The sequence below is a fragment of the Sinocyclocheilus anshuiensis genome, unplaced genomic scaffold, assembly GCF_001515605.1.
Source record: "Sinocyclocheilus anshuiensis isolate Anshui unplaced genomic scaffold, SAMN03320099.WGS_v1.1 scaffold2053, whole genome shotgun sequence".
Lineage (NCBI taxonomy): Eukaryota > Metazoa > Chordata > Actinopteri > Cypriniformes > Cyprinidae > Sinocyclocheilus > Sinocyclocheilus anshuiensis.
This window is the reverse complement of record NW_015558795.1, coordinates 166,982-176,373: the sequence shown is the minus strand read 5'-3', so window position 1 is coordinate 176,373 and position 9,392 is coordinate 166,982.

Here is a 9,392-nt window from a genome sequence, read left to right as displayed (position 1 = left end):
CTGTAACGGGGCTAACAAGACGTGAGACGTGCGGATCCATGTGCAAGCTTTATTAAAAGCAGAGGAGGTCAGAAACACAGGCAGGGTCGAACAGTGGCAAACAGGTATATGGCGGGCAAGACACAGGAATAGTCGTAGGGCTAGCGTAGGTCGACGATCGGCGAACAAAATCACAAGGGCGAGACTAGAGGGATAAATCCAGGAAAACAGGCAAAGATCAGAAACCGAGAAAACAGACAAGACAAGGCAAGGCAAGACTAGGCTAGGCTAGGCTAGGCTAGGCTAAGGCAGGGTAAACTGAACAGGCTCCGTAGTGTAGCTACCAAGACGATAAGCGCTAAACAATACTCGGCCGAGAATGGTGTTTGAGTGAGTGTTATATAGTGAATGTGTGATTGATGTCAGCTGTGTGCAATCAGTGCTGTGTGCAATCAGTGCAATGAATGATGGGATATGTAGTCCGGGGTGCTATGCAACAGTGTGTAGTGCGAGAGTCAATGAAAATGGAAAGGGTGACCTCTGATGGCTAGCAGACGGAAGTTCATGGACCGGATACGTAACACATTGCCTGTGTCCTTATGCACATTAGCAACGGAGACTTTCTTTACTTTAAGTCCAATCGCACACATGTTTTTAAGCCCAATTTTGGCTGCACATCTTTGTTTACAACCAGCATCTGTATTCTGTGGTGCTTCCCTTTGTATAAGACATTTGCTATGCAGCTGCCTTTCACTGGCACCTCTTCTCCTGTATAGCCTGTGACTTTTATTTTGACTGTGTTTAATTTTGGCTTCTGTCTGAGATTCTTTCTCTGATATGAGATTCACTTGGGCACCTGTCTCCAGTTTAAATGGCACAATTGTACCACTAACTGTTAATGGTACAATCCATTCATCTTTACTGTTTCTGCATACGTTTAATGAATCCAAAAAATATCTCTGTGTTTTCTTCCAATACTTTTCTTCTACAACTTACTTTTCTTCCAGTACTTTTTGTTTTGCAAAATTTTGCGTAGTGATTGCATTTGCCACACTTATTGCAAGTTTTTCCGAATGCTGGACACATTCTGTGTTCATGGCGGCTGCCGCACTTTCCACATGCATATTTATTCGAATCTGATCAGATCTTTCTTTGTTTACTTTTACTTTGCGGTGGCTTTATGTTTTTGAGAGCGTGCACTGTTTTGTCTTGTTTGTTTAGTTCCTTTGCTTGTGCGCGAGTAGTCTCTGCTGCTCTGCATATGTTTACTGCTTTCTCTAGTGTAAGATCTTGCTCTCGCAGCAGTCTCTCTCGTACTGAATTATCTGGAATGCCACATACTATTTTATCCCTTTTCAGAGATTCGTGCAAGTCACCAAAGTCACAGGTTTTACTCATAGTAGGAAGCTCCGCTAAATACTGATCAAAACTTTCACCCCCTTTTTGATTGCAAGAGAAGAATTTGTACCTTTCATACATGATGTTCTGTTTCGGCACAAAGTACTCTTCAAATCAGGCCATGACGTTTTGCAATTTAAACTCATCCTCTGGTATTTGGAAGCTGTTGTAAATGTCAAGCGCGTCCTCGCCGATGACATGTAGCAATATAGGTGCGTCATTGCCACCTACCCCGCTTGCATCCAAGTAGATGGTGAAACGTTGTTTGAATCTCTTCCAATTTTCTGCTAAATTTCCTGTCAGCTGCATACCGAACGGGGTTTGAAACGTATCCATTTCTGCGTTTTCTTGTCTTTCACGAAGCACACTTGCATTCGCTGTTTTGTCGCTTGTAACTGGCTGTTTTTAATTTCTCTCCAATTTCGCCGTTTTCTCTCTTGCACATTTGGGCTTAATAATCCCTTCTCTCGCCTCCTTAGACTTTCTTTGTAGTCAATCTTTATGAGAGAACCACTTCTGACACCATGTTTTGTTTATACTTTACAGACAGACCCAAACACAGTAATTCTTTAGCCGTGTCAACATTTCTATTAATCCCCTTTGACCTCTGCCCCTGAACACACCCTCTTAAAGCCCCCATGCATAACAATGTTACTCACCTATCAAGAAACAACATAACCTTCCACTTCCAGGCCTTTCTGCTCCTTGAGTTCTCTCCACCGCTGGCAGGCTGCTGTGCACTCAAATTGACTTTTTATTCATCAAATAATTCTGAAAAATGTACCACTGTTTCCACATAACTTCAAGCAGCACAACTGTTTTCAACATTGATAATAATAAGACATTTTTCTTGAGCACCAAATCAGCATATTAGAATGATTTCTAAAGGATTATGTGATACTGAAGACTGGAGTAATGATGCTGAATATAAAGTATATAATATATAAAATATATTAAAATAGAAAACTATTTTACTTTAAATAAGATTTTACTGTTAAAAAAAAAACATTCTTAAAAAATCTTACTGACCCCAGACTTTTGAACAGTAATGTATATTTATTCATATTTATTTTTCATTATTTATGTATAAAGATACATTCATACTGTGTGCGAAAAATAATAACAATGATATTGTAAAGGCATCATGTTCTAGAATTAAAAAATTAGCTTCTGTGTTGACATTTTTGCATTTAATTTATATTTTTATGATTATTTGATTATGATTATCTGTTTTCTTTTCTTTTTGTGCAGACCTCCTACTACCAGATTAAAAACCTCTGCTCTTTGTCTCATATCACACTTGTGAAACTCACCAGTGAGCTAGTATATTTTAGCATCAACAAACCTATCTTTCCTAGCACAATCTAAAAGAGGCAAGAGGAAAAAAACAGAGTAGCATGCAAGACTTCAGATAGCCTATGCTTCATGGAAAAACAGGGCCCTGTTTTCTCTCTTGAGACACATTTGCGAGTGTCTGTTTATGTGGAGCATCAGTGCAAAGAGTGCTGTGAGTCTGAAAGACTGTAATCATCTAATGGACTGCAGCTAAGATAACCAAAGGACGTTACAATTCACTCTGAGTTTTGTGAATGTAAATATAAGAGTAATTTACTGTCTGTGTTTGCCTGTGTGTGAAAATATATAAATAAATAAAACGTTTTAAAAATCCCTATGGAAAAATGAATGGGAAAAATACTTCCGGAACCAAATCCGCTGAAAAAAATGATTAATGCATTCTATTCCAGATTCAACTTATGGTTGAGTCCATTTATTATTATGTAATATAATTATATAAATATCTAATCATTAAATGTGTTCTTAAAATAAAATCTGACAGTGGCATCATAAATTTAGGTTCTTTAGTTCAAATCATTCTAACATAAATGCATTTTTCAGGCAGTTCCAATGAAGTGTATGAACAAATTTTTTTTTTGTTAAGTTGTCTTTTTCCTCCCTTTTGCTGTCTCTGACAAAAGACAGCCTATATTTGTGAAGTTGATTGAATAGTTGAATTGCTTGAGTGCAGGGGTTTGCAGTGGTGTACAAGGTTTCTGTTTTACTCAGACTGTTAGATATGGCGAAACCGATAGTATTGTTGAACTGTAACATCCCAGCTTTATCAGTGTCGGTTTGTGTCTGCGTGTGATTGTTAGCATGTTAGCTCAGAAAGGCTACACTTGTCTTGTCCTAAAGGCTTTTCTCTTTTCCCCACATGTGCTCACACACAAACTCTGTATACACTGTACCTGCATCAACGGCCTTCAGCATGTGTGTCCAGTGACAGGCTGTGACAGACCATAATAAAGCGCCTCTAACAACCAAAAAGCCCTGCAGAACGACAACACACACACACACGCACACACACAAACAGACATGAACTCTTATCTACACCAACACACCCTGACACATATTTCTCTCTCACAAACACACACACTGCTATTATTTTGCCCTGTCTCCTTCGGCTCCCTTCTTCCCTCTGTCACCGCTAACGGTCATCTAATTGATAAATAATTCAGTGCGACAGATTCTCTGGCAGCCCTGTCTTAAGCAAGCAAAGCCTCTGATTTAGCAATGTCACCCACACGCTCCCAAAAGCCAAGGTCATCTTTTATAGATTAAAAGCGCTGCTGGACAGAATCATGCTGCTGTTCTTTGCTTCATGTTCAGAAAATGAGACTATTGAGTTTGCTAAGATAACATAAATAATAACAACTGTGTAATATTTGTATGGCTATATATGTAAATATATGAATATATACAGACTTTTCAAGTTGGTGCTGTTGTGCCAGTTTAAGAATCATGGTGAAAGTGAATCTGTATTGGTGAAAATTGAGTTTCAAATGTAAATGTTGACTGTACAGTGTTTTTTGCTGAGTACTTTTGCTGAGGAATAACGATAAAGCGTGCCAAACAATACCATTTGGCTGGTTTACAAGGCAACAGGATTGTTCAACATTTCCCAGCAACCTTTGTGGCAGCACAAGAATGATAAAATACACAGATGTTGCAAAATTACACACCAGTTGTGCATCATTTGCTTTTTAATGTGTTGGGTAAGTGCTGAAAATCCCTTCCATCTTTATCAGTAATTGAAAAAATTCTATAAATGGTGAATGGACCAAAAGCATTCACCATTTCTGAGATTGTATGTAAATATAAACGTTCCTGGAGGACGTAAAGGCAGCAAAAATCGGAGTCTCCACAAAAGATTGTCTTGTGATAAATTGAATTTGTCTGGACACATGATCATCTATTCATTGACAACCCAGTTTATTAGCACATAGTTCTGAGTAACCAGCAAGTGAACATTCTTATACTTTTAGAAGAAGTACTTCTGATGAGTGAGCATTGCTACTTCCCTCTGATTACATAATGACTGTACTGTAGGTTCGAATACATTGTAACCAGCAGACTGTTTTCTACATGGAAGGGCAGGAATGTGAGATTTCAATGGCTTTCTGTTTTTACCCTGCATACACTGGTGTTTTACTCAAGGTGACTGAGCTCAGCATTTTAATATTTAATCTTAAACACACACACACACACACACACACACACACACATGCTGCTTACATACCCAGTGCCACTGCTCACCAGGCTAAGCGAATGAGCATTGTAATTCATCTAACCATGTCAAAGTGCTGATTTTATTTATGACTTTGCAAAAAACAATGTCAGAGTCAATGTATCTCTAGACCCTTGTTATTGGGGCATAAGGTAATACTGCTTTGCCCCAGTAAAATAGAACTGATAAACCCTTCCCAATTACCATAAACTAACCTTAGAATAATTTTCCGAGGTAATATTTCAGCTATTATATCAGCTGATCAGAACTAGCAAAATTCACAAATTAATCACTCTTCTGATATAATCTTTCAGATGGGTTTGTAAAAAGGTCTAGAATTGTTCATGATTCAGTTTGACTCATTCAGACAGTTCACTCACTCTGAATCGCTTGTAGCGGTTTCTCACACAGTAACGGGATAGTTTGTACGAAAAAACAAAAAGGTAGATATTTACCTACAGTCCACTGTGGGAAACAAAACTTGCAAATCATCTTCCAGTGATGAACCACTCTGTACTACAGTGGTGAACCACTCTGTACTACAGTGATGAACCACTCTGTACTACAGTGATGAACCACTCTGTACTACAGTGGTGAACCACTCTGTACTACAGTGAAATCAATTTATATTTCCAAAACTAGAGCCCTGAACATGAAATGCGAAAGAAAAATTAGATATTGTGGCCACAAATTAAGAATCAGGTCCCACATTTTATTAATGTTTTATTGACATTTTATTAGTTACATCATGGCCATGTTGTACTGTTGGGCCCTTTTCACATTTCTAGGGTTCACAGAAGTCGTCATATTTAGGTAAACGTCAATAGTGGTGAATGCAAACTACAACCTATTTTTTTTTTCTCTAATAGCAAAATTACAAAATAATCCATTACAACACTTTTCCAAAGAGGAAAAAATATCGAGAGATTGATTATGGTGCTAAGAAGAGAGAAATATGTCAAATTTGACGTCACTCTCCCTTGGCGGTTGTACTGGAAACACTCGCACAGCAACTAGTTTTATGAAATTTAATTCGAAGGTAATTTAACACAGAGTATAGTGTTACATTCCTTTTTTTTAAATGAGAATAAAAAAAAAAAGATTTATCATGTTAATAACTGTTTATTAACAGTTTGTGAAAAGTGTCAACTCATTCTCTCAGTTTAATTTAATTAAATTGTGGCTACAATTGAACTAAAATGAAGGAAGAAATTAAAATGTTGTGGGAATGAATTCTTAATTGCTGGCCACAATATCTTTTCTCTCTCTCGCTCTCTTCTGCATGTCATGTGCGTGGAAAATATGTGGACAATTTTTTGATGAGGCTACCTGTTCCCCAGTAAACACTCCTGGATCAAGTAAACATGTCTGTATACATATCTCCGCCTAAAGCTTGCTATTTAACCTTATAGCAACTGCCTACTATCTATAATGCCTACAAAGAGGAGTGTAACATCAAACACAATCAGCTTGGATCGCTGTGCTGTTCAGGGGAAAATGAGCTCTGCTTAGCACGCGGCTTCTGGTTCCTCCTTCCTCTGTTTAATGGTCTAGAATGATTAAGTGTCAGGGTATAAAATTCTCTCTCTCCTAATGGCTGAGGGGAGAAGGAAGAGAGGAAGGGGGTTGGGCGGCACGACAAAGACACATCTTCCCCCATAGGGACTCCATGCTGGGGCTGTCACCAGCTCACACACACACGCAGAACCCCCACTCGTGCCTTTCCTCACCTCTCAAACATGCATTTGGCTGGGTCTGTTACAAAAGTGTGCAGCAGAGCTTGGATAGACAGCAGGCCAGGCCAGGATAGACTTTAGCACATGGATTCTGGTTCCTCCTTCCTCTGTTTAATGGTTTAGAATGATTAAGTGTCAGGGTATAAAATTATTTTTCTCCTGTTGGCTGAGGGGAGAAGGAAGAGAGGAAGGGGGTTGGGCGGCACGACAAAGACACATCTTCCCCCATAGAGACTCCATGCTGGGGCTGTCACCAGCTCACACACACGCAGAACCCCCACTCTTGCACTGTCTTGCCTTTCCTCACCTCTCAAACATGCATTTAGCTGGGTCTGTTACAAAAGTGTGCTGCAGAGCTTGAATAAACAGCGGTAGGGGAGGGGGAGGGGCACAATAGAGGGGAAAGGGTAAGGAGGCAGACCCAGCCCTCTCGGTGGCCATTAAGCTAACTCGTGGATCAATACTGGTTGTAAGTATGACTGAGCTCAGGCTGAAAGCCTTCTGCATACCCACATATAATGACAGCCTTAAAGAGCAGCTGCACAGATGGGCAGAGCATTGCCAGGCCATGAATCACAAAGGGAGTGAGAGAATAAGAGAGGAGTAGTAAAAACAATGGGAATCCCCCTTGCAGTTTTTCCGGGTTTTTTTAACACTTTAACACTCGCCTTTCAAGGATTGAAATCGGTAGTAGAAAGAAGTCAGTTCATTTGGGTGAGACAATCAGTCATTTTCTTCACTGTGTAGTGCTGCAAAAGCGGCGTGACCTGGACCGCAGTCAACCGTTGACTTTCTGTAAGGATAACAGGCCTTTTTGTGGTCATGTGATATGGATTTACTAAGAAACCACACTTTTTTTTTTTTGTCAACTTCAGGATGCTGACTTTTGTTTGCATTTTTCTCTTTGTTTTTCCCCCTCCCTTTCACAGTTGATCACAGTTCAAATCATCTTTATGGAGACTTCCACCAAATAACATTGCAAAAATCGAGCAATTCTGAGACAAAAAGTAAAGTAAATAAAAATATGTCATGAAACACTTCTGCCAGATAACAACCACATCAGAATATCACACAAAGATATTTTTGTTAGTGCAGTTTGGCACACAGTAAAATGCTAAAATGCTCACTTTGTCTGTTTTGTGTGTTTTCCGTGATAGTTTTAACTCAAAAGTTGTCTTTAAAAGCTTAATGCAACACATTTAGCAACAGATTGTTAATTCGGTATTGTGACACATATCTGAGTGAAATGGATTATTGAAAAGAAAAAAAAAGTAGGGTGGGAAACAGAGTTCTATCCATTGGTTGTTGATTGGATGGAGACAGAACTGTATGGGAGTTGCAGCTGATTGTAAGAAAGGGGCGGAGTTTAAATGACTGGAGTAAATGATTGGAGAAATTCTTCATATGTCACCAGAGTGAAGTCTGTCATTTTACCAGAAAATTGCGTTATGAAATTTTAATTAAAAATTACAAAATAAAAAAATAATTAAATGAAATAAAACAGATAAATAATTCAAAATAAGATGCATTTCTAAAATAGAATTGAATAGGGTGAATTTCTGTTATATGCCGACTTCATATAATGTTTAAATAACATAAAACCTTTAATACATGTGCCAGATTTGATCTATACCAATTTTTTTAATACAAGGAAGGGGATTTTATTTTAAGAGCAGCGAAAGTGAAAGATCAAATGTCCTCGTGTGTAGAAAGGGACAGGAAAGCACGTCGAGTTTTGTTCCAAGGCACCAGTATAGAACACATAGTGCTGGTGTATCCAGGCACTGCAGCTGCGGCTGCACAAATATGCACTGTGTAGAGAGCCTTTAAATCAAGATGCAAGCAGGGCCTCTCATCTGTTGTGCATGAAAGCTAAGAAAAAGAGAGGAAGAATATGGGAGGAAGGGAGCGAGAGAGAGAGAGAGAGAGAGAGAGAGAGAGAGAGAGAGAGAGCCGAAGGAAGGAAGGAAACTTGTTCCCCAAGCACAGTAAGATGGGATGAGGAAACTTGATACCTTGCATAGAAAATTCCTCACACTGGACCGCTTCTGTTAAATCTGTAAACCAGAGATTTCTTCTTGATGACAAACTATAAGAGGCATATAAACCATATAGTGCAAGATATCAAGATAATTTTTCACTTTTATTTTTTTTTTACAAAACTAAAAAAAAAGCTGAATATTTGTAAACATGTCAGTGTTGTGTGTATAAAATTAACATTCTTCAAATCTTCTTTTTTGTTCCACAAAAGTCAAACAGTTTTGGAACGACAAGAGAGTGAGTAAATTATGAAAGGATTTTAATTTTTGGGGTACTACCCCTTTAAATGTGTAACGCCGCTGTATAATATTAGTTTGTATAGTATTTTTCAGAAAGTGGTACAAAATACATTCTGTTCATTCCGATTTCGCAAAGAGAACAAGTTTAACAGTGACTCTGAAAAACACTGAAGCCAGTGAGTTCATTCACCCATCTTGCCCCCACCCCCCTCAGCTTTAGAGAACATTCCTTTCATAAATCTGTATGCCTGTGTTTTTTTTTTGTGTGTTTTTTTTAAGAAACTCGAGAATTCATGCTTGGTATGTGGAGGAGCTCATTATGGTGCCTGTGCAGGGCACTTGGGAACCTTCAGATATTTTCTTTTCTTTTAGAGAGTATGTGAGAGTAGCATGTTTTTAGTACTTTTTTTTTTTTGTTGGGTTTTTTGGGGTCTT